The 23784-nt window shown below is 39.7% G+C and overlaps 1 protein-coding gene across 15 annotated transcripts in view; it reads left to right on the top strand.

Annotated features, from left to right (window-relative positions):
- The window catches only part of DOCK3 (dedicator of cytokinesis 3), a 506159-nt gene that overhangs the window by 207243 nt on the left and 275132 nt on the right, over positions 1–23784 (top strand). The gene's annotated exons all lie outside the window — the stretch shown is intronic.

The raw sequence follows: 23784 nt of genomic DNA, 5'->3' as shown, positions 1-23784 counted from the left end.
ACACCCAGTTTGAGCATGGTAAATCTCTTTTTGTCAGAAAGGAGAGTATGATCACTTCTGTTGGTAGAAGCACACCCTTACCTTCTCTCTTCCAAGGTGATCAGTGCCTGGGTATTTTCCCACAGTGGGTGCAATACTCATCCACGCTGCTGCCTGGAACTGCACAAAGGATCTGTGCAGTCCTCACCTGAGCATGGACACTGTTGCATTGAGTCACCACAGGCAATCAGGGAGGTCTGAGCATGTAGAGCCATACATCCTGATTGCTCCGATACTCAGCTACACCCTGCAGCCTCTCGTTCAGTCACAGCATTCCCATAGTCACAGCACACAGGGCTTGCGCAGTCACGGCATGTGGAGGATCCACTGCATCCCCCAACCATTTTCTGGCCACAGAGAGGCTGAGATGTGCCTTGAGCCAGCTGCCTTTGGGTGCCCCGTCCAGGTGGTTTGAGTCCTGGTATCTATGATATATTAAGAGGCTAGTGATACCTCACAGTCCTACATGGATATATATATATATATATATTTTGGACAGGCAGAGTGGACAGTGAGAGAGAGAGAGACAGAGAGAAAGGTCTTCCTTTGCCGTTGGTTCACCCTCCAATGGCTGCCGCGGCTGGCGTGCTACGGCCGCTGCACCACACTGATCCGAAGGCAGGAGCCAGGTACTTCTCCTGGTCTCCCATGGGGTGCAGGGCCCAAGCACTTGGGCCATCCTCCACTGTACTCCCTGGCCACAGCAGAGAGCTGGCCTGGAAGAGGGGCAACTGGGATAGAATCCGGTGCCCCGACTGGGACTAGAACCCGGTGTGCCGGCGCCGCAAGACGGAGGATTAGCCTAGTGAGCTGTGGCGCCGGCCCCTACATGGATGTTGAGCTCCCCTGTCAATCTGCCCAGGCAAATGAAATTCAGAGGATGGCACAGATTTTTTCCTCTGGTAAAATCCTTAAATGACATGTGTACCCCAAATCCACCAGCCATAGTTCTGCCAGTTGCCTTGCATGTACAAGAGCCTCTGCAGCTTGTATTGATGTCAGAATAGCTCCTTCTCCCCACCCGTTGCTGGATGCATGTATCCAAGCTGCTGCAGCTGGTACTGCTGCAAAGATAGCGTCTTGCCAGTAGCTGGGCACATGCACAAGAGGTTCTACAGCTCTGGAGCTTATGTCAGAAATGGTGCCCGTCCTCTTTCAGCCAGTGGTTGGACATCATTGTTGGGGGAATGAGGAGAGTGAAACATGCCACCTTTTCTTCCACTGTGTTAGCAGGCATCCTGTTCTCATGACTCCAGGCCAGACTGAGAGAGTGTAGTCTGCTAGGCTCTTCCTCCACCTGTATCGTTAATGGCAAGGTCTGATCTCACTTTGCTCTTAAAACCTCGTGCTTTCTCTGGCTCTCAGCTGCTGGAGTCATATGTTGTTATTTCCAGCTTTCTTCCTTTTCCATGGACCAGACTTTTTTGGATAAGAGTTGATAGATGAGCTAATCTGGATTATTCTTTTGGCCTCAAACCTAGTCTCCAAATGTTCCCAGACAGATTGATTATATTGATAATTAACTCATTGCTTCTCCACATTTGGCTCTGTGTGAGCTGACAAATCAAAAACCAGTATTCTCTTCCTACATTAATTCTTTGTGGAGTAAATGTTAACTTTTCTTTATACCCATTTCAAGACAGTAGCAGTATAAAAGTAATAATGAAATCTTGATTCACATCCAAGAATTTGGTTTGATCATTTATGTCAATAGAATGGGGTATAAGAGATTATTTAAAGGTGTATGATTTTGTGTAGTTTACTGTTATAGCTTTTCCTTCCTTCGTAGTAGAATAACAGACTGTTTTGGACTTTTAGTAATATAGTAGTTATAATTTCAACATGGGGTTTTTAGGTATTTTGGGTTCAAGCCTTCTTGAGACAACATTGTGTTTAGTATAAGGAGAGATTATGCAGTAGTAAAATAAGACTGAAAGAATTTTATATAGGACCTCACTACTACTTATGGTACCTAATGGAATAATTTTATTTTGCTTGCCCATAGATACTATTATGACCTGTGGCACTAATATCATAATGTTCACTACCACTGTTCTGTAAAAATAAAGTTTCAGAGAGAAAGGGCATCCTCTTGAATGAATGTAGTTTGGGCTGAGTTATTTGACTTCTTTTAAGCACACTTTCAATAGAACTACATCTAATATTTCAGCAGACAATGATGGATTGATTGGGGAGCTTGAGTTCTCTCAGATACTGCTCCTGGGGAGTTAAATGTCCTCTTGTATTTGTGTGCAGAGAATTGGAAGAGCAAAATTATACCCAAGGACATTCATTCAATGAGACATAGCCAGCTCTGAGACTTGCTTTCAAAATGTGGATTATGACAGCAGCATATTTAAAAAGGTTCAAATATAACAGCTTCCCTAATTCAGGGAAATCTTTCTACCTAAAAGGAGCTGGAAGTGATTCTTTTCAGCTATGAAATGTTCTAAAGTTTGAAGCAAAAACTTGTGGGAACACAGAAGAGTGTTTAGCAGTGGTTTAAAGGAGATAAATCTGTCACTTAATGGCTAAACTGAGGGTTATGAAGCCATATTATCTTTGTTTCTAGAAAAGAGTATTTCTGGGGGCCGGCTCTGTGGCTCACTTGGTTGATCCTCCGCCTGAGGCACCAGCATCCCATGTGGGTGCCGGATTCTTTCCCGGTTGCTCCTCTTCCAGACCAGCTCTCTGCTGTGGCCTGGGAGTGCAGTGGAGGATGGCCCAAGTGCTTGGGCGCCTGTGCCCACAGGGAGACCAGGAGAAGACACCTGGCTCCTGGCTTCAGATCGGCATAGTTCCAGCCGTGGCTGCCATTTGGGGAGTGAACCAACAGAAAAGGAAGACCATTCTCTCTGTCTCTTTCTCTCTCACTGTCTGTAACTCTACCTGTCAAGTAAATAAATAAAATCTTTTTTTAAAAAAAGAAAAGAGTATTTCCAAGAAAGAATATTCTGTTTTTCTCTAAAGTCTCTCTGAGGCCAGTTTTTAGAAACCTGATTTTAGTTAGATATAGCATATATTTTCTTACTTATTATTAAGTTTCTATTTACTAATTTACTCCTACACAAAGAATGTGATAGTGCTTTCTGAAATGGCCATCTTTGTCACGCTCCCCAGTCATAGTTTCCACTCAGGAAGATTAGCCTCATTGGATTCTGAGAAGTCATAATCATCAGGCACAATACAAGATTCAGAAGTGTCTTAGAATTTATGCTTTTCCATTAATTGATTCCATGAAACATTAATTTTTCTTGAATAATCTTAAAAACATTATTTTGAAATTAAGCAGAATCAAACAGTCTAAGAAAAAAAGGCCCAGCTTAAACCTAATTTTAAAGATTAATATTTATTCCTATTTAGACAATTGCATTTGAATTCATAAATGACTGGTTGATCTACTGTATTCTAACTCATTCTCTACATGATGGCATTATTATGGATTTGGACATAGCAGACCTTTTGTGCTTCCTGGTTACTAAGGGAACCCTAAAAGATTATTGTGAATGGTCCCATTCCACTTTCCATGCATAGTGATGAAGCCATCTGTATTGGGATATTGGCCTGCCAATAGAGAGCTTAATTTCATTTAAGCAGGAAAAGATCTTTTTACTGAGAGACTAGAAACTTCTATATCTTGAGTGACTGGAAGCCTCAGAGAATTCAATACATCAAATATAAAATGGATATGGACAACTTCCAAATGATTCCTTAAATCCAGTAAACATAAATATATAAGTATGTGTGAATAAATAAATACGTACACACATAGGTTCTTCTTGAAATATTTTGGGAAGAATAAGATAATATGTTGAAGTTCATTTGGCTGCCATCTTATTCTTTAGTTCTTAGCTCAAGTTTCACTCAACATTAATTTTTGCAGACCAGGCAAAATGAGTGAACATGAAGCTCACAGGCAACAAATTGGTAACTAGGACAATCCATTCCTTCACTGCTGAGCTTTTTACATGCATTCTACACACACATTTGAATTCTGATACAAGAAAATCATGATCTGTTTTTTGTTAAAATCTTTTTATCTTTAAAATTTCATAACCTAAAATTTACCATGTCAGACATTTTTAAGTATACAATTTAGTGGCATTAACTAATTCACATTGTGCTGCAACTCTCATTGCCATCTATCTATAGAACTGTTTTTTGTCTTGCCAGACTGAAACTGTATACTCGTTAAGCACTAGCTCCCCATTCCTCCCTCCTATTAGTTCTTAGAAATCACCATTCTATTTTCTGTGAATTTGACTGAGTACCTCAGATCAGTAGAAATATATAGTACTTTTGTGACTGCTTCATTCACTTACATTTAGGGTTCATCCATGTTATAGCGTGCTTCAGAATTTCTTTTCATTTTTAAAGCTGGATAATATTCCATTGCATGTATATACTGTCTTTTAAAAATCCATTCATCATCTGATGAGCACTAGGGCTGCTTCCGTGTTTTGTTTGTTGTGAATAATGTTACCACATATGTGCATGTGCAAATGTCTGTTAGTCCTCCTGCTTTTACTTCTTTTGGGCATATACTCAGAAATGGAATTGCTAGATTATTATTTTCTTCCAATTCTTTTACAAATGAGACAGTTCTTTCCTCAAAATGAGAATATAAAATGCAAGTCCCAAGAGTCATTTTATCCATTGTTGTCTACGTTAATTATTTTTCAAGTATTGAAATTGAATATTCTTTTACCAGAAGACTAATGTGTATAGTTAACAAACTCACAAAAATGGGAAGAAGAGAATAAGGAAATAGTTGCACATATACTGTGTAAATTAACACATACACATGTAAGCACACATAATTTTTAAAATTATTTTATTTACTTTATAGGCAGAGTTATAGTGGTAGGAGGAGGGAGAAATCATCCATCAATTGTCCACTCCCCAGGTGGCCACAATGGCCAGGACTGGACTAAGCCAAAGCCAGGATCCTGAAACTCCATCTGGGTCTACCATATGGGTAGCAGGGGCCCAATAACTCTGGCCATCTTCTGCTGCTGTTCCATGCTGGGAACTGGATTGGAAGTAGAGCAGCTGGGACTTGAACTGGCACTCATATAGGATGCTGGTGTTGTAGGCAGCAGCTTAACTGCTGTGCCACAGTGCCATCCCCTAAATTTTTTTTGTTTTCTTTATCTGAAAGGCCAAGAGACAGAAAGGGATGGAGAGAGAGAAATCTTTCATCCACTGGTTCACTCTCCAAATGACCATAATAGCCCAAGCCTGAAGCCAAGAACTCCATCTATTCTTCCACATGAGTGCAGGAACCCAAGTACTTTGACTATTTCCTGCTGCTGTCCCAGATAGGTTAGCAGGCAGCTGGACTGGAAGTGGAGCAGTGGAGACACGAACTGGAGTTTAGGTACCACCCCTTTCAGTGGGTGTTGCAGACAGCAGCTTAGCCCACTGCATCACAGTGCTGGCCCTATGTTATAGTTCTTATTTCTTATTTCTTAATTCATCATGAAGCCATCATTGATGTATGTTGTTTTCTTCTAATAGTATTCATCTGTGTTTCTCTTGTTTTTAGTAACAGCCTCCTGAGGTCTGTATGCTTAGTTATCCTGTGATTTTTAGATTTCTGAAGTTGTGTCTTGAATTTTACTATAAGCCACAGAAGTACTAAGAGGTGTCTCAGAGAATACTTTGGGTTCTTGTTTTTCTTGTCTCTTTCGTGTTGAAGTAACCAATTTCCCAAGAAACAAGCTAATAGTAGTTCAGCAGTATAAAAAAGCACCAAATGGCCAAGTGGAAATATCATCTTCTAAGTAATAGAACCATTGCTGAAGTCATTTCTCCCATGGTGACAGAGATCTCTAAGCCACCAGAGCTCAGAGTTGCTAAGGTGGGCATATAATACTGAGATGAGCCACTCCCATGTCTTGATTTTCATTTTGCAATATGGCTGTAAGGGAGTCCATGCTGTATCATAATCTCTGAATTGGCTGAAGGAAAAAGGTAATTAATAAAGTCATTTTGTCCACTGGTCCTTTGATAAGTATTCACATGGGACATGGATAATTTCCCACTTTTTTTTTTTACTGATCAGAGAGGTCCATCCACATACCTTTTCCCCCAGGCTTCTTTATCACCTGTGTCCCATTCCTGTTCTTTGCACATTTCTTACTATTCAGCCAAACCATTACAAATGCCCATGAATAAATGTGTATCTGTACTCCTAGTTATCTCTTACATCAAGTGTGGTGAACAACCAAATATACTGCTCAAATTTCTGCTCACCAGGATGACTTTTCTTCACTATTCTCTTTGTGCTCATCCCTCTAATAGTGGAACCATCATGCTGTAGCTTTCATTTTTAGGTGATAATAGCATATTGTGAGGTCCCATCTGCAAACCATGCTCAGGTTTTTTTTTTTTTTTTTTTTTTTTTTTTTGTTATCAGTTAACTGGCCATAGTGAACATCCCAGAATGCTATAGGCATGGGTTAAGGGAGAGGAGGCAATACAACAGGATTTGGTGTCAAAGGGTATGAGTTATTTGTTCATGCAAGTTATTCAAGCCCTTCACACTTGGTTGAGCTCAGTCTGTTAACATACGATTTCCATTTGATGACATATTGTTGCCATGCATGCCTAACCTTATGATTAGATCTGTCATAAATCACACAATTTATAATGGTAAACTCATGTTACATAGTCACTTGATGCCCCAATGTTCAGGCCCAGTAGCAAATTTTTAAGAAAAAAATAGTTAATACAGAAGAAGACCTAGATTTGCTCCAAAATCCTAATGATTTGCATTGTGCTTGCCAGAAGCTCCATACTGTTCATCTCAATTTACCATGGACACTTCAAGTACACTGAGTTTATTGGGTCTTAAGTCCCGAGTGTTAAAGCAGTTTACAGTGCAGCCTTTACTTACTATAGAACCCTCTCTTTATACTGCTTCCTATTCAAAAATGGTAACCTTGTGATTGACTCTGGATGGATGGGCTAGAGTAGCACACTCGCATTGATTCATGTTGCCTTCAGAATTTCAGAAGGAATAGTGATGCCTTTTAAGTGAATAGGTGATTCAAAGTACAACAGTTTGTCTTTCACTTGGGAGGGGACAACACAAATATGCCTAGACCTTTAGAACTCTTGAAACTTCACTGAGTTAAAGGCTTCTGATTTTTGAAGGTTTGTTTCATGTTATCAAAAAGTTGTATCTATTTTCTTTTTTTTTTTATTTTTTTATTTTTTTATTTTTTATTTTTTGACAGGCAGAGTGGATAGTGAGAGAGAGAGACAGAGAGAAAGGTCTTCCTTTGCCGTTGGTTCACCCTCCAATGGCTGCCGCGGCCGGCGCGCTGCGGCCGGCGCACCTCGCTGATGCGATGGCAGGAGCCAGGAGCCAGGTGCTTTTCCTGGTCTCCCATGGGGTGCAGGGCCCAAGCACCTGGGCCATCCTCCACTGCACTCCCTGGCCACAGCAGAGGGCTGGCCTGGAAGAGGGGCAACCGGGACAGAATCCGGCGCCCCGACCGGGACTAGAACCCGGTGTGCTGGCGCCGCTAGGCGGAGGATTAGCCTATTGAGCCGCGGCGCCGGCCTCTATTTTCTTCTCTGGATAGTGAGATTACATGTCATTTATTTTTAATTTTGCTTTAAGTATGTTGAGAACTCATACCTCATTTTTAATCAAAAATACTTTGAAGCCCACTTTTAAATGAAACAATGTCTAAGCATTGAGAAAGGAATTTTGTTCTCGATCCTGTTGCCACTGAGAAGTGTTTTCTTGTGAGTAGACCCTTGCGTCTAGAACATTTTCTTTTTTTTGACAGGCAGAGTTAGGCAGTGAGAGAGAGAGAGAGACAGAGAGAAAGCTCTTCCTTTTCCGTTGGTTCACCCCCCAAATGGCTGCTACGACCAGAGCGCTGCACCGATCCAAAGCCAGGAGCCAGGTGCTTCCTCCTGGTCTCCCATGGGGTGCAGGGCCCAAGCACTTAGGCCATCCTCCACTGCCTTCCCGGGCCACAGCAGAGAGCTAGACTGGAAGAGGAGCAACCGGGACAGAATCTGGTGCTCCAAAGGGAACTAGAACTTGGGGTGCCGGCGCTGCAGGCGGAGGATTAGCCTTGTAAGCCACATTGCCGGCCAGAACATTTTCTTTATTTGTGATATGATAACAGGGAAGTGGCCTTTGTTAATTGTAAGATCTGTCTGTTAGATTTATTTATTTTTTTAAAAGATTTTATTTATTTATTCGAAAGTCAGAGTTACACAGAAAGAGAGGCAGAGTGGTCTTCCATCCTATGGTTCACTCCCCAATTGGCCGCAATGGCCAGAGCTGTGCTGATCCAAAGCCAGGAGCCAGGAGCTTCCTCCAGATCTCCCACGCAGGTGCAGGGACCCAAGGACTTGGGCCATCCTCCACTGCCTTCCCAGGCCACAGCAGAGAGCTGGTTCGGAAATGGAGCAATCGGGTCCTGAACCGGCGCCCACATGAAATGCTGGTGCTTCAGGCTAGGGCATTAACCCGCTGCACCACAGTGCCGGCCCCTGTCTGTTAGATTTAAACTTGATATATTGATAATACCAATCTGCTATGCCCATTTTGGTATTTTAAGGTGCCTGTAACAATATCTGACATGAAATAGCTGTTCAATAAATGTGTTATGAAATGTTTGAATGAATGAATGTCATTAAAACCAGACAACCCCAAATTCCATGGGAAAAATTTGCTAATGACTTGCTGTCAGGAATATTAGTTTCTGTGTGCTAAGTTAAAAAGATATTCCCTTTATATTTTCATTGATTTATACTCATATAATATTCATGTGTAGGGGTATAGACCATTAGTAGTTAAATACAGAGCATTCTTTAAAAAAAATTAGTTGCTGCTTCAAGCTAGAAAATGTAAAACAATATTCTCAAAACAAAGTATAATAACTATTTGTTGAGTATCCTTGCCGTATATTTTATAGTATTCACACTCTATTTTTTAAACTGTAACTTTTTCAAATGGGAAGTGAGGTCAGTCTTTCTGGTGAGCTGCTTCAGGTTCTGGCTACTTGAGGGTTGAATGTTGGAGCAACAAAAGCCCCCTGTTTAGTTTTCTGTTGCTGCCCTAACCATTTACCACAAACCTAGAGATTTAAGAGAACACCCATTATCTCATGGTTTCTGTGGGCCGGGAGTCAGGGTATAATATGTCTCATTGGTTCTGTTTGATTTCACAGAGCAAAAATTGAGGTGCTGGCAGCTCTGCTTTCCCTTCTGGATACTCTCAGGGAAAATCCGTATCCAACGCTTTATTCAACTTGTGGACAGAATTTGCCTTCATGTGGTTATAAGACTTGACTCTCTCATTCCCTTGTAGGCTACCAACTAGGAAGTGTTCAGCTTTTGACTCCCTTCAAAGTCAGCAATAGGAGGTCACATTCTTGCTTCACATTTCTTTGACTCTGTTCCACGTCTTTTCTCTTCATTTCTTCAGTTCCATCCAGCTTTTCTGTATGCCCCTTCTGCTTTTAAGAGTATGCCCTGGTAATACAGGATAATCTCCGAGTCTTGAAATGGGCTGAGTGATAAACTTAGGTATATCTGCAGAATTCCTCCATGGTAGTACCTAGATTAGTATTTGATTGGATAACCAAGATATTGCAGTCTTGTGGAGATAATCTCTAGAATTCTACTTAACATAACTCCTAAGTTCTTCCATTTTAAAAATGATTTATTTTATTTGAAAAGGCAGAGTTACAGAGAGAGGGAGACACAGAGACAGACACAGCGATTGTCCATCTGTTGGTTCACTCCCCAAAATGGCCATGATGGCTGAGTCTTGGCCAGGCCGAAGCTGAGACAGGAACTTCATCCTGGTCTCAAATGTGGGTGACAGGGGCCCAAGTACTTGTGCCATCTTCTGCTGCTTTCCCAGATGCATTAGCAGGGAGTTGGACTGGAAGAGGTGCCTCTGGGACTCAAACCACTGTTTATATGGGATTCCAGTGTTTCAGTGGTGGCTTAACCTGCTGCACCATGATGCTGACCTCGGAATTTCCCCAATTTTACATTCATACTTCCTCAAGTACCATTTTCCCTTACTTCCAATGGAGTTTTGAGGACTTAGAGGATCAGTTGCTTTAGTATAATTTATAGCCCCCTTTGTTTTATCCATAAATAGGAAGAATTGGGATACTACATGGATACATCATAAGCTAAGTAGGAAGAGTTTTCTGGGGTTGGCATTATGGCATAGTAGGGAAAGCCACTGCCTACAACACCAGCACCCCATATAGGTACCAATTCATGTCCTGGCTGCTCTGTTTCCAGTCCAGCTCTCTGCTAATGGCCTGGGAAAAGCAGTAGAATATGGTCCAAGTGCTTGGGTCCCTGCCACCACATGGGAGACCCAAATGAAACTCCTTGCTTTGGCCTGGCCTAGTGCTGGACATCACAGCAATCTAGGGAGTGTACCAATGGATGGAAGATCTAATTTTTTTCTTTCCCTCTCTCTCTGTAACTCTGACTTTCAAATAAATAAATCTTAAAAAAAAAAAAAAAAAACAAAAAAAAAACCAAACAAACCACGGCTGGTGCCGTGGCTCAATAGGCTAATCCTCCGTCTTGTGGCACTGGCACGCCGGGTTCTAGTCCCGGTAGAGGCACCGGATTCTGTCCTGGTTGCCCCTCTTCCAGGCCAGCTCTCTGCTGTGGCCAGGGAGTGCGGTGGAGGATGGCCCAAGTCCTTGGGCCCTGCACCCCATGGGAGACCAGGATAAGTACCTGGCTCCTGCCTTCGGATAGGCATGGTACGCCGGCCATTGGAGGGTGAACCAATGGCAAAAAGAAAGACCTTTCTCTCTCTCTCTCTCTCTCTCTCTCTCTCTCACTGTCCACTCTGCCTGTAAAAAAAAAAAAAAAAAAACACAGGTATTCTTCGGCATGTAGAATTTCAATGGTTTGTGTGATATTCTGATCAGAACTGTAGACACTTATTTAGATGTTTTAAAAATTCTTTCCATGTTATTGCTACACACATAAACTATACTTATAAGTTATAAATGATAAATGAGAATAATTCAGTGTAATATATGTTTTATGCTTTGCAGCACATTATCAGAATTTTTTTTTATCATTGGTAGTTAACTTCACATTGAGTAGTGGTATAGTTGTTAATCCTTGGTTAAATTTATCAGAACTTATGATATACCTACTGTCCCTCAGGAGTTTATATATATTCAATTTGTATTGTTTTCTATTTGTTTGAGAGGCAGAAAGGGGGAAGGATAGAACACTCCTCTAGCCACTGGTTCCCCCAAATGCCCATAACTACTGGGCCTGGGCTGGGGCTAGAGCCAGGAGGTGGGATCACAATCCAGGTTGCCCACATAGGTAGCAGGAACTAACTATTAGTAACTCCCAGAGTGTGCATTGGCAAGAAACTTGAATCAGGACCCAAATTAAGATTTGAACTCATACACTCTGATAATGGGGCACAGGTATCTTAACCAGTATGTTTTAAGCAAAAGAGAAAGTTTATGTGAACTTCAGAGAGCTCTGTTTTAAACAGTAATGAAGATTATTTGCTGTGGTTTTAGTTTTATTTTTGTTTCACATGCTTTCTTCTCTTGAAGATTGCCTGTATATGTTTTGGTTATCTGTTGATTTCAAAGCAAAATTATCTTCAGTTACTTGTTCATGTTGCTCCAAGAACCATGTCACTACTGTAAGTGAAAGACCTTATAATACTAAACTTGGGATACCTACTCATGGATGCTCTTTATTAGCATCTGATGAGTTTGTTAGAAATGAATTCAGTCAGAGACAGGTATTTGCACAGCATTAAGGAACCACTTGGGACACCTGCATCCTATATCACAGTGCTTGGCTTTAAGTCCTGGTTCTACTTTCCATTACAGCCTTCTGTAAATATGCACCCTTGGGGTAGCAGGTGATAGTTCAGGTACTTGGGTCTCTGCCACCACATGAAAGATCCGAATTGAGTTGCTGCCTCCTGGTTTCGCTCTGACCCAGCCCCAGCTATTATGAGCATTTGTAGTCATCTAATGATTAAGATATCTGTGTCTTTTTCTATCTCTGCCTTTCAAATAAAAATAATAATTTTAAAAAAGAAATTAGTTTAACAGTCCTCATGCTATCACTAAGAAAGGGGTCAGTTTCTGTTTTAGTGGCAAGGCAGCTGACATACAGGGAAGTTTGTTTACTTTCATTATCATGTGCGGAAATGGAATGGCTCATCGTATAACATAATTACTGACCTGTCTTCTTTTGCAAAATGCTTTCTGCATTCTAATTACATATCTAAATTCTAGCCCTGGATGAAATTTAATCTCTAGGACCTTGATTCTAAAAAATATATCCTCCTATGAAGAACAAGCCCAAACCATTACTTTATATAGGTCTTTGAAACTTAAATATTACTATGTGAATCTCTATGAGTTATAGGTTGTGATTACGTTAAAAATATTTTTCACTCTTGCCTTCACATCCAAGAAACTTAAGTTTTTGAATGGTATTCTTATAAATTATTCTTACTTTTTAATTTAATGGTCTCAGTCCTTTTCATTAAGAAGATTTAAATATTTAAAATGTTTAAATGATGAAATTCAGGAAGTTTGTAGCAAGTTTAGGAAATTTAAGTTAGGCATGCTGATTTTCCTGTGGATAACACCGGTATCAGTATATCAGATGAACAGCTCTAATAGAATAAATGATACCATTTAGTCACAGTTTTAAATGCCCTGAATTGTATATTCCAGGCTAAATTTAGAAATGATTGTTCCCACTTTTTTTTTAAAGTAAACTTGTTAAGCCTAAAAGAATTTGTCATAACTGTTCAAAATTATATTTTTCCATCTTTGTATATAGTTCACTGTTTAGAATTGGCCTCTTGAATCTTTAAGATGAAGGAATAATTGAATGCATATTGGAGCAAGTGTGCTCACAATGTCTCCTAAGTGTTTTGGTGGCAGCATAGCCAGGATACCATGGGGTTGCTGATGCTGGGGGTGCGTGATGGGGACAGCTATTGTCAGATAAACTACTCATCAGTAGTGGCAGAGTCTGCAGGGGCTACAGTCTTGTCCTGGCTCACATTCAGGTTCTCTGCATTCACTAGGTTTCCAACATTACAACAGACTTTCCTTGCCTTAACATCAGATGAATGTAGCCTTTTCTGGTAGGATTTAGTATTTTTACTTGTTAAACTTTTTCTTTAATTTAACCCGGATACCCAGTGTTTCAGATGTATTTGAATCTGAATTTTGTGCATATAACGATACAGATGGAAAGAACAAAAATTTGAGAATTAAATATGCCTGGGGTTTAAATCCTATCTGGGTCACTCACATGTGACTAATGGAAATTTGTAATGAAATAATGACAAGAAAAAAAAAAAAAAAGAAACCACCATTCTGTAAAGAAAGGGGGTACAGAACAAAGAGGAAAAAGGATATGAATTCACAGCCAGAACAAATTTATTCAAGAAAAATAAATTTGCAGAGGTGAGTGACCATCTGCCAGTGTGCGCACAAACTGAACATTGTGTCTGAGGGCCCAATCCTCCAATGGGTGGGGCCTTATGTCTTAGGATGAGCTAAGGGTCTGCAGTGGGGGTGGGGGAGAGTAGACGGAGGTAAATTTCTCCATACAGGTTTTTCAAGTTTCATGTGGGCTTTCAAGCCTGGGAAAGAATACAAGGGGTGGAGTGGGGAACAATACAAGGCATGGGGCTGAGTTGGTCTTTTGAAAAAAGGCAAGGGTTGAAGATTTGAATTCCGATTTTTATCTACTTTCAGGCAGGGAGCTAGAATCCCTGAGGCTTATGTTCTTGTTTCATCACATTCTAATGGGCTTGCTGTGTGAATTACATTATTTATATGTATATAACCAAGTCTAGTAAGTGGCCCAAGGAAAGCAACAAAGGGTGATTATGACTATTATCCATATCACCCACCCTCCCGATGGTTCTAATGTAGGAGAGCACTTCAAAAGTTAATGAAAAATGCAATTAGAAGATAAACTTATTTTGGTATAAAATTTTTGAAATGTATGTATACAAGGAGTCTTCAAAAAGTGAAATATGAAAATGCATATTATGAAAGAACCCGTTTTCCACAAATATATTGAAGAACCCTATTATTGCCTACTGTTAGCTTCTCCATGTATTCAGAAAATGATGGTACTGTGCTGCAAACTATCATTTCAAATAAGTACCTAGGTATTCCTGGGACTTCTCCTTTTACCCACTGCTGAGCCTAATTTGTGATTTTAACTTTTTACTGAGGTCAACTGCTTCTTTTTTTTTTTTATGCGGCACATAAAATATGATCATCCTTACTATGGCAAAATGCTTAACATCCCTGATCATCAAGGTAATATATAACAAAACAACAATGAGGTATCACTCACTCCAGTAAGATTGACTATTATCAAAAAGACAAAGGATAACAAGTGTTGGTAAGGATGTGGAAACAAAAGAAGCTTGCACACTGTTGGTGGGAATATAAATTAGTACAGCCATTGTGCAAAACACTTTGAAAATTCCTGAATTACCACCCTTCCCCCCAAAAGAGTTGATCATTCTTTAGGCCTGCATTGTGGCATAGTAGGTTGGGCATCTGCCTGTGATGCTGGTATACCATATGGGTGACAATTGAAGATTTGGCTGCTTCAATTCCAATATAGCTCTCTGCTGATGTGTCTGGGAAAGTGGTGGAGGATGGCTGAAGTCCTTGGACCCCTGCATCTACGTGGGATACCCAGAGGAAGCACCCGGGCTCCTGGCTTCAGTCTGGCCATTTGGAGAGTGAATCAGTGGATGGATAGAAACTCTCTCTGTCTTGCTCTGTCTCTCCTCCTATGTGGCTCTGCCTTTCAAACAAAAAATTATAAAAAAAAAAATTGAGCAGAATTTGAGAAATCAACCAACTTCTTACCATTCTGCTAATACACCAAAGCTATCTGAACTTTAAGTTGGCTTTTCTAGAAGATATTTCAGTGCAAGCTGTGAGAATAGGAAAGAGTCCATAATTGGAGAGCAGCTCCAATAAGAAATAAGAAACTTTAGTGTCTATGGACTGGGTGTTAGAAGCACAGATATTTTAAGAGCCACAGATTGTCAAATCAAGATTCCTTGTCTTCACTGCAAATCCTTGTATAATTAGATCCTTTATCGTTACCTTGTAAGTCACACAGTTGGACTTAGTTCATTCTGGCTGCTTTTGAGATTGAATAAAAATAAGTGGCCCGGTGTGAATGTGAAATATAGGTTGAATTTTAATGATTATACTACCACATATTTGGCAGTTTGAGTGCTTTTGATCCATTTTTCCTTACTACATCCCAGAAGGTAGGCAGGGTTAATGGCTTCTCCTCTCTCTCTCTGATTTAAAAGGAAATTGAAGATTGGAGAAATAGAGCATCATAGCCATTCTGAAGGAGGTAGTTTTTGTCTCACTGAATAGGCAAAATGAAATTAGAATCTAGGAGGTCTTGTTTTAACTTCAAAGTTTCCATTCTAGGAAATTTAGGTACAATTAAAATGAGCAAAATAATGGTACTGATTAACCTGAATTGTAAAGATTTTTTAAAAGTTCGTATTTTATATGAATATATTTTTCATTGAAACTTAGACATTTCAAAAAAATTAGACATTTTCAAGTTTCCATCCCAGAAATTTTCATCCCTGGTATGTGACAGGAAGTTTGTATTATTCTCAAAAAAGCATTGTAATACTTCTGAATCAGGCCAGCCCTGTGGCATAGCTGTAAAGCTACTGCCTGTGGCACTAGCATACTCTGTTTGTGCTGGTTTGAGTTCTGACTGCTCCACTTCTGATCCAGCTCACTGCTAATGCACCTCGCAAAGTAGCAGAGGATGGTCCAAGTACTTGGGCCCCTGTACCCACAAGGGAGACCTGGAATAGTTTCTGGCTCATGGCTTTGGATCAGCCTGGCTCCAGCCATTGTGGTCATTTGGGTGTTGGCCAGTGGATGGAAGATCTCTTTCTCATTCAGCCTTTTAAATAAAATAAATAAATCTTAAAAAAAAATGCTTTGATTGTTTTCATTCATTTATCGACTTCACTGGGTTAATTTAGAAGGGATGATTATTAAATCATTTAAATTACCTAAAGCCAGATTTTCCATGTTACAGTTTCCCCACTTTACTCACTTTTGTTTCATTTGATAGCTTATTTACAGTTTTTGTAGAGTTTTGTTGTTGTTGGAGTCTTTGGTTATTTTCTTTCTGTAGAGAATCTTCTTTTTCACTCCTACCCTGCAGGCAACAAATATTTTCCTTCTCATTGCAATCTTTTCTTTGATAATGTCTTTCAAATTGTCTTTCCAGTTCCAACATCTTATGGAAATTTATCCTCTCTGTTAAGACTTAGTTTTCTCCTCCTGACTATGCATTTCACTCTTTTATTGTTATTCACTTGCCGGTAAGCTCTCCTTGACTTGCCTGTTTTCTGCAGTAGGAATAGCCGCACCTTTAGTTGTCACTCCTTATACATTGCTTCTGCTCACTGAGTCTCACAATTTCATAAAAACTGATTCTCCAAGTATTATCTGCCAGATCACTCCTTGTAAACAGCATCCCCCTATTTCTGACCACCTATTGGCTTGTTAGTCATATTTGCCCTCATAAACCACAGGTGACTGAAGGCCAGCATTTCCGTTCCACCCTATGTCCTCTCATCTTTTTTGTATCATCAAATTCTTATAAAAATCAGCTATAGTAGAATCTATGTAAATCTTGGATAATCATTGCTATAGATGTACTTGTAGAGGGGTATGTAGTTAGTGGTGGGCAGTACTGAACATAGCACTTAAGTGAAATTTATACTTTCATCAGAGTAAAATGATTCATTAAATTGCTCATTAACAAATATTGAATTCTCTGCTCATTTTAAGGTGCCCCACTTTGCTTCTAGAGATATAACAGTAAACAGAAAAGATAAAATCCCTGGACTCTTGGAACTCACATTCTAGTGTGGGAAAAAAGATAATAGACATGACCTGTATTTAGTATATTGTGAGATATACAGTGTTTATGATTGATACAAGAAGCATCTTCTTAAAAATGCTTTGTAGTTTATATACCATAAAATTGATGCATTGTAAGTATACAGTTAAATGGTGTTTTTGAAATGTTTATTTTCATCTACTTGAAAGGCAGAAGGAGCAAAGGGGGACAGAGAAAGAGCATGTGCACGCACATGCACATCAGCTTCCATATGCTGATTCACTTCCCAGGTGCCTGCAGCAGCCTAGGTGTGGTCAGATCAAATCCAAGAGCCTGTTACCCCATTTGGGTCTCCCACATGAGTGACAGGGGCCCAAGCACCTGAACCGTCTTTCATTGCCTCCCAGGATGTATCAACAGGAAGTGGAGAGGTGCTGTAACTTGAACTGGCACTCCAATTATCATAGGCAGGTGTCCCATGTGGCAGCTCAATCTATTACGCCACAATGCCTGCACCACCACAATAAATGCCTCACAGTTAAATGATTTTTAGTATACCAAAGATTTCTCATACACATTTGTAGTCAGCTGCCTCTTCTACCAAGCCCCCAAGCAACCATAAGTCTGCTTTCTGTTTCCTTTCTAGGCATCTCATTTCAATAGAAAAATATATGTAACCTTTTGCATCTGGCTTCTTTTTTTAAGAATAAAGTCATTGCACTGATTTTCAGATTAAATTGTATTGTATATATTTAAGTTGTACATGATATAGACATTTACATAGTGCATAGATTATTGTGATGTAAATGAACATATGCATCATCACACATAGTTGACAAGTTTTTCGGTGATAAGAGTACCTAAAATCACCAAATTTCCAGTATTCAATACAATCTCATTGGTCATAGTCTTCATAATGTATGTTAAATCTTTAGATGTGTTCATCCTATATAACTGCAACTTAACCCTTGGCTCTGCACTTCCCACTTCAGCCCTGAGTAATCACTATTTTCTGTCACTATACATATTTTTTTTTAAAAAAGATTCCACATAAAAACAGTTTTATGTACTATTTTCTTACTGTGTCTGGCTTATTTGTTTTTTTAATAGAAAACTTCTATTTAATAAATATAAATTGCAAAAGTACAACTTTTGGATTATAGTATTTCTTCCCTCCATAATCACCCTCCCACCCACAAACCATTCTAACAAAGTAGAAGTTCTATCCTCCCTTCAGAAAAAGTATATCCTTCTTTGATGGTCTCTTCTTTCCCCAGGAATCTCACTCGCAGAGATCTTTCATGTAGGTCATTTTTTGCCACAGTGCCTTGAATTTCCATGCCTGAGATACTCTCATGGGCTTTTTAGCTGGATCTGAATGCCTTAAGGGCTGATTGTGAGGCCAGAGTGCTGTTTAGGGCATTTGCCATTCTATGAGTCTGCTGTGTATCCCATTTCCCATGTTGGATTTCTCTCCTTTTTAATTCTATCAATTATTATTAGCAGGCACTGGTCTTATTTATGTGATCGCTTTCACACTTAATCCTATGTTTATGATCAGTTATGAACTTAAACTGATCACTTTAATGCCACCATTAGTACTTGCCACCTTAATGGGATTTGGATTCCTATGGCAAATTTTTGGCTTTACCCATAGGGGTAAATCTGAGGAACCATGTGCCGAACTGTACATCTCCTCCCTCTCTTATTCCCACTCTTATTTTTTAACAGGGATCAATTTTCAGCTGTATTTAAACACCATCAATAATTCCGTGTTAAGTAGAGAGTTCAACCTATGGTATTAAGTAGGAAAAGAAAATAGTAAAAAGAATAAAATAGTAAGCTGTTCCTCAACAGTCAGGGCTAATTCTCAATAAGGGCCGATCAAGTCATTGTTTCTCATGGTGTCCATTTTACTTCAATGGGTTTCCCTTTTGGTGCTCGGTTAGTTGTCACTAATCAGGGAGAACCTACGATATTTGTCCCTTTGGGACTGGCTTATTTCAGTCAGCATGATGTGTTCCAGATTCCTCCAGTTTGTTGCAAAGGACTGGATTTCTTTTTTTTCCTGCTGTGTAGTATTCCATAGAGTACATATCCCATAATTTCTTTATCCAGTCTTCAGTTGATGGGCATTTAGATTGATTCCAGGAATTACCTATTGTGAATTGAGCTGCAATAAACATTGAGGTGAAGATAGCTCTTTTATTTACCAATTTAATTTCCCTTGGGTAAATTCCGAGGAATGGGATGGCTGGGTATTGTGGTAGGGCTATATTCAGGTTTCTGAGGAATCTCCAAACTGACTTCCATAGTGGCTTGACCAGCTTGCATTCCCACCAACAGTGAATTAATGTCCCTTTTTCCCTACATCCTTGCCGGCATCTGCTGTTAGTTGATTTCTCTATGAAAGCCATTCTAACCGGGGTGAGGTGAAACCTGATTGTGGTTTTGATTTGCATTTCCCTGATGACTAGTGATCCTGAACGTTTTTTCACGTGTCTGTTGGCGGCGCACCGCGCTGATCCGAAGGCAGGAGCCAGGTGCTTCTCCTGGTCTCCCATGGGGTGCAGGGCCCAAGCACCTGGGCCATCCTCCACTGCACTCCCGGGCCACAGCAGAGAGCTGGCCTGGAAGAGGGGCAACCGGACAGAATCCGGCGCCCCGACTGGGACTAGAACCCGGTGTGCCGGCGCTGCAAGGTGGAGGATTAGCCTATTGAGCTGCAGCGCTGGCCTGGATTTCCTCTTTTGAAAATATCTATTGAGGTCCTTGGCCCATCTCTTAAGTACATTGTTTATTTTGTTGCTGTGGAGTTTCTTGATCTCTTTGTAGATTCGGGTTATTAATCCTTTATCAGTTGCATAATTTGCAAGTATTTTTTCCCATTCTGTCAGTTGCCTCTTCTCTTTCCTCTTTCTTTTGCAGTACAGAAGCTTCTCAATTTGATGCAATCCCAGTTGTTAATTTAAGCTTTGACTGCCTGTGCCTCTGGGGATTTTCCAAAAAGTTTTTTGCGTGTGCCTATATCTTGCAAGGTTTCTCCTATGTTCTTTAAAATTCAATGGTGTCAGGTCATAGATTTAGGTTTTTAATCCATTTTGAGAGAAAGTTGTAAGGTAGGGGTCTTGCTTCATACCTCTGTATGTGGAAATGCAGTTTTCCCAGCAACATATGTTGAATAGACTGTCCTTACTCTGGGAATTCATCTTAGCTCTTTGATCAAATATAAATTGGTTGTAGATATTTGGATTGGTTTCTGGTGTTTCTATTCTGTTCTATTGGTCTATCCATCTGTTTCTGTACCAGTACCAGGCTGTTTTGATTATAACTGCCCTGTAGTATATCTTGAAATCTGGTATTGTGATGCCTCTGGCTTTGTTTTTGTTGTACAAGCTTGCTTTAGCTATTCGAGGTCTCCTGTGCCTCCATATAAATTTCAGCACCATTTTTTCCAGATCTGAGAAGAATGTCTCCGGTATTTTGATTGCATTGAATCTGTGAATCGCTTTTAGAAGAATGGAGATTTTGATGATATTGATTCTTCCAATCCATGAACATGGAAGATTTTTACATTTTTGATATCTTCTTTTTTTTCTTTCTTTAAGATTTTGTAATTCTCATCGTAGAGGTCTTTAACATCCTTGGTTGAGTTTATTCCAAGGTATTTGATTGTTTATGTAGCTATTGTGAATGGGATTGTTCTTAGCAGTTCTTTCTCAGCCATGGCATTGTCTGTGTATACAAAGGCTGTTGATTTTTGTGTATTGATTTTATATCCTGCTACTTTACCAAACTCTTCTATGATTTCCAGTAGTCTCCTAGTGGAGTCTTTGGATCCCCTAAATAAAGTATCATATCATCTGCAAATAGGGATAGTTTGACTTCTTCCTTCCCAATTTGTAACCTTTTAATTTCTTTTTCTTGCATAATGGTGGTGGTTAAAACTTCCAGTACTATATTGAATAGCAATGGTGAGAGTGTGCACCCCTGTCTGATACTGGATCTCAGTGGGAATGCTTCCAATTTTTCCCCATTCAATAGGATGCTGGCCGTGAGTTTTTCGTAAGTTGCCTTGATTGTATTGTGGTATGTTCCTTACATACCCTGTTTGCTTAGAGTTATCATCATGAAAGGGTGTTGTATTTTATCAAATGTTTTCTCTGCATCTATTGAGATAATCATTTGGTTTTTCTTTTGCAATTTGTTAATGTGGTGTATTAAATTGTTTGATTTGCGAATGTTGAACCATTCTTGCATACCCGGGGTAAATCCCACTTGGTCTTCGTGGATTATCTTTCTGATGTGTTGTTGCATTATATTGGCCAGGATTTTATTGAGGATTTTTGCATCTGTGTTCATCAGGGAAATTGATCTGTAATTCTCTTTCTCTGCTGCATCTTTTTCAGGTTTAGGAATTAAGGTGATGCTGGCTTCATAGAAAGAATTTGGAAGGATTCCCTCTCTTTCATTTGTTTTGAATAGTTTGAGAAGAATTGGAGTTAGTTCTTCTTCAAATGTCTGGTAAAATTCAGCAGTGAATCCATCTGGTCCTGGCTTTTCTTTGTTGGGAGGGCCTTTATTACTGATTCAATTTCTGACTTAGTTATGGGTCTGTTTCTTCATGGTTCAATTTAGGTAGGCTGTATGTGTCCAGGAATCTATCCATTTCTGGTCTGGCTTATTTCATGCACACCGTTTCCTCTAAATTCATCCATGTTGGCTTCTTTCATATAGCACAATGTTTTGAGGGTTTATCCATGTTGTAGCATAAGTCAGTAAGTTTTTTGTATTTATTGCTGAAGTATATTCAGTTCTATGGAAAACATGTTATTTATCCATCTGGCAGTTGATGGAATTTGGATTGTTTCTACTTTTTGATTATTATGAATAAGGTACTGTGCAGGAGAGTGAAGAGACAACCGACAGAATGGGAAAAATATTTGTAAACTATGCAACAGATAAAGGATTAATAACCAGAATCTACAAAGAGATCAAGAAACTCCACAACAACAAAACAACCAACCCACTTAAGAGATGGGCCAAGGACCTCAATAGACATTTTTCAAAAGAGGAAATCCAAATGGCCAACAGACACAAGAAAAAATGTTCAAGATCACTACCAATCAGGGAAATGCAAATCAAAACCACAATGAGGTTTCACCTCACCCTGGTTAGAATGGCTCACATACAGAAAAATACCAACAACAGACGCTGGTGAGGATGTGGGGAAAAAAGGGACACTAACCCACTGTTGGTGGGAGTGCAAACTGGTCAAGCCACTATGGAAGTCAGTCTGGAGATTCCTCAGAAACCGGAATATAACCCTACCATTAAACCCAGCCATCCCACTCCGTAGAATTTACCCAAAGGAAATTAAATTGGCAAAAAAAAAAAAAAAAAAAAAAAAATGTGGTCTGTGCCTTATGTTTATTGCAGCACAATTCACAATAGCTAAGACCTGGAACCAACCTAAATGCCCATCAACAGTAGACTGGGTAAAGAAATTATGGGATATGTACTCTTTAGAATACTATACAGCAGTCAAAAACAATGAGATCCGGTCATTTGCAACAAAATGGAGGAATCTGGAACACATCATGCTGAGTGAATTAAGCCAGTCCCAAAGGGACAAATATCATATGTTCTCCCTGATCGGTGACAACTAACCGAGCACCAAAAAGGAAACCTGTTGAAGTGAAATGGACACTATGAGAAATGGTGACTTGATCAGCCATAGCCCTGACTGTTGATGAACAACTTAATACCTTATCCCTCTTAGTATTTTCTTTTTGTCTGTTCTACTTAATACTATTGGTTGAACTCTGTAATTAATACACAGTTATTCTTAACTGTTGAAATTTAACTGAAAAGTGATCCCTGTTAAATATAAGAGTGGGAATAAGAGAGGGAAGAGATGTACAATTTGGGACATCTGCATTGGACTTTCCCCAAATGGTAGAGTTAGAAACATGCCAGGGGATTCCAATTCAATCCCATCATGGTGGCATGTACCAGTGCCATCTCACTAGTCCAAGTGATCAATTTCTGTTCACAATTGATCATAATGAAAGGACTAAGAGTCAAAGGGATCACATAAACAAGACTAATGTCTGCTAATACTAACCTGTAGAATAAAAAAAGGGAGAGAACGATCCAACATGGGAAGAGGGATACACAGCAGACTCATAGAATGGCAGATGTCCTAAATTGCACTCTGGCCTCAGAATCTGCCCTAAAGGCATTTGGAACTGGCTGAAGAGCCCATGAGAGTATTTCAGGCATGGAAAGCCAAGACACTGTGGCAAAATAGAATAAAATAAAATAAAATGACCTAAATGAAAGATCTCTGTGAGTGAGATCTCAGTGGAAAGAACAGGTCTTCAAAGAAGGAGGTACCTTTCTCTGAAGGGAGGAGAGAACTTCCACTTTGACTATGACCTTATCTAAATATGATCAGAGTCGGTGAACTCAAAAGGCTTCCATAGCCTTGGAAACTCATGACTGGAGCATAGGGAGATTACTGATGCCATAAACAGGAGTTTCAATTTGTAAAGTCAACAACAGGAGTCACTGTGCACTTACTCCTCATGTAGGATCTCTGTCCTTAATGTGCTGTACATTGTGATTTAATGCTATAACGAGTACTCAAACAGTATTTTACACTTTGTGTTTCTGTGTGGGTGCAAACTGTTGAAATCTTTACTTAATGTATACTAAACTGATCTTCTGTATATAAAGAGAATTGAAAATGAATCTTGATGTCAATGGAAGGGGAAAGGGAGTGGG

The sequence above is a fragment of the Oryctolagus cuniculus genome, chromosome 10, assembly GCF_964237555.1.
Source record: "Oryctolagus cuniculus chromosome 10, mOryCun1.1, whole genome shotgun sequence".
Classification (NCBI taxonomy): Eukaryota; Metazoa; Chordata; class Mammalia; order Lagomorpha; family Leporidae; genus Oryctolagus; species Oryctolagus cuniculus.
Note: the sequence above shows the minus strand (reverse complement) of the source record. Positions and strands in the feature narration are given on the sequence as shown.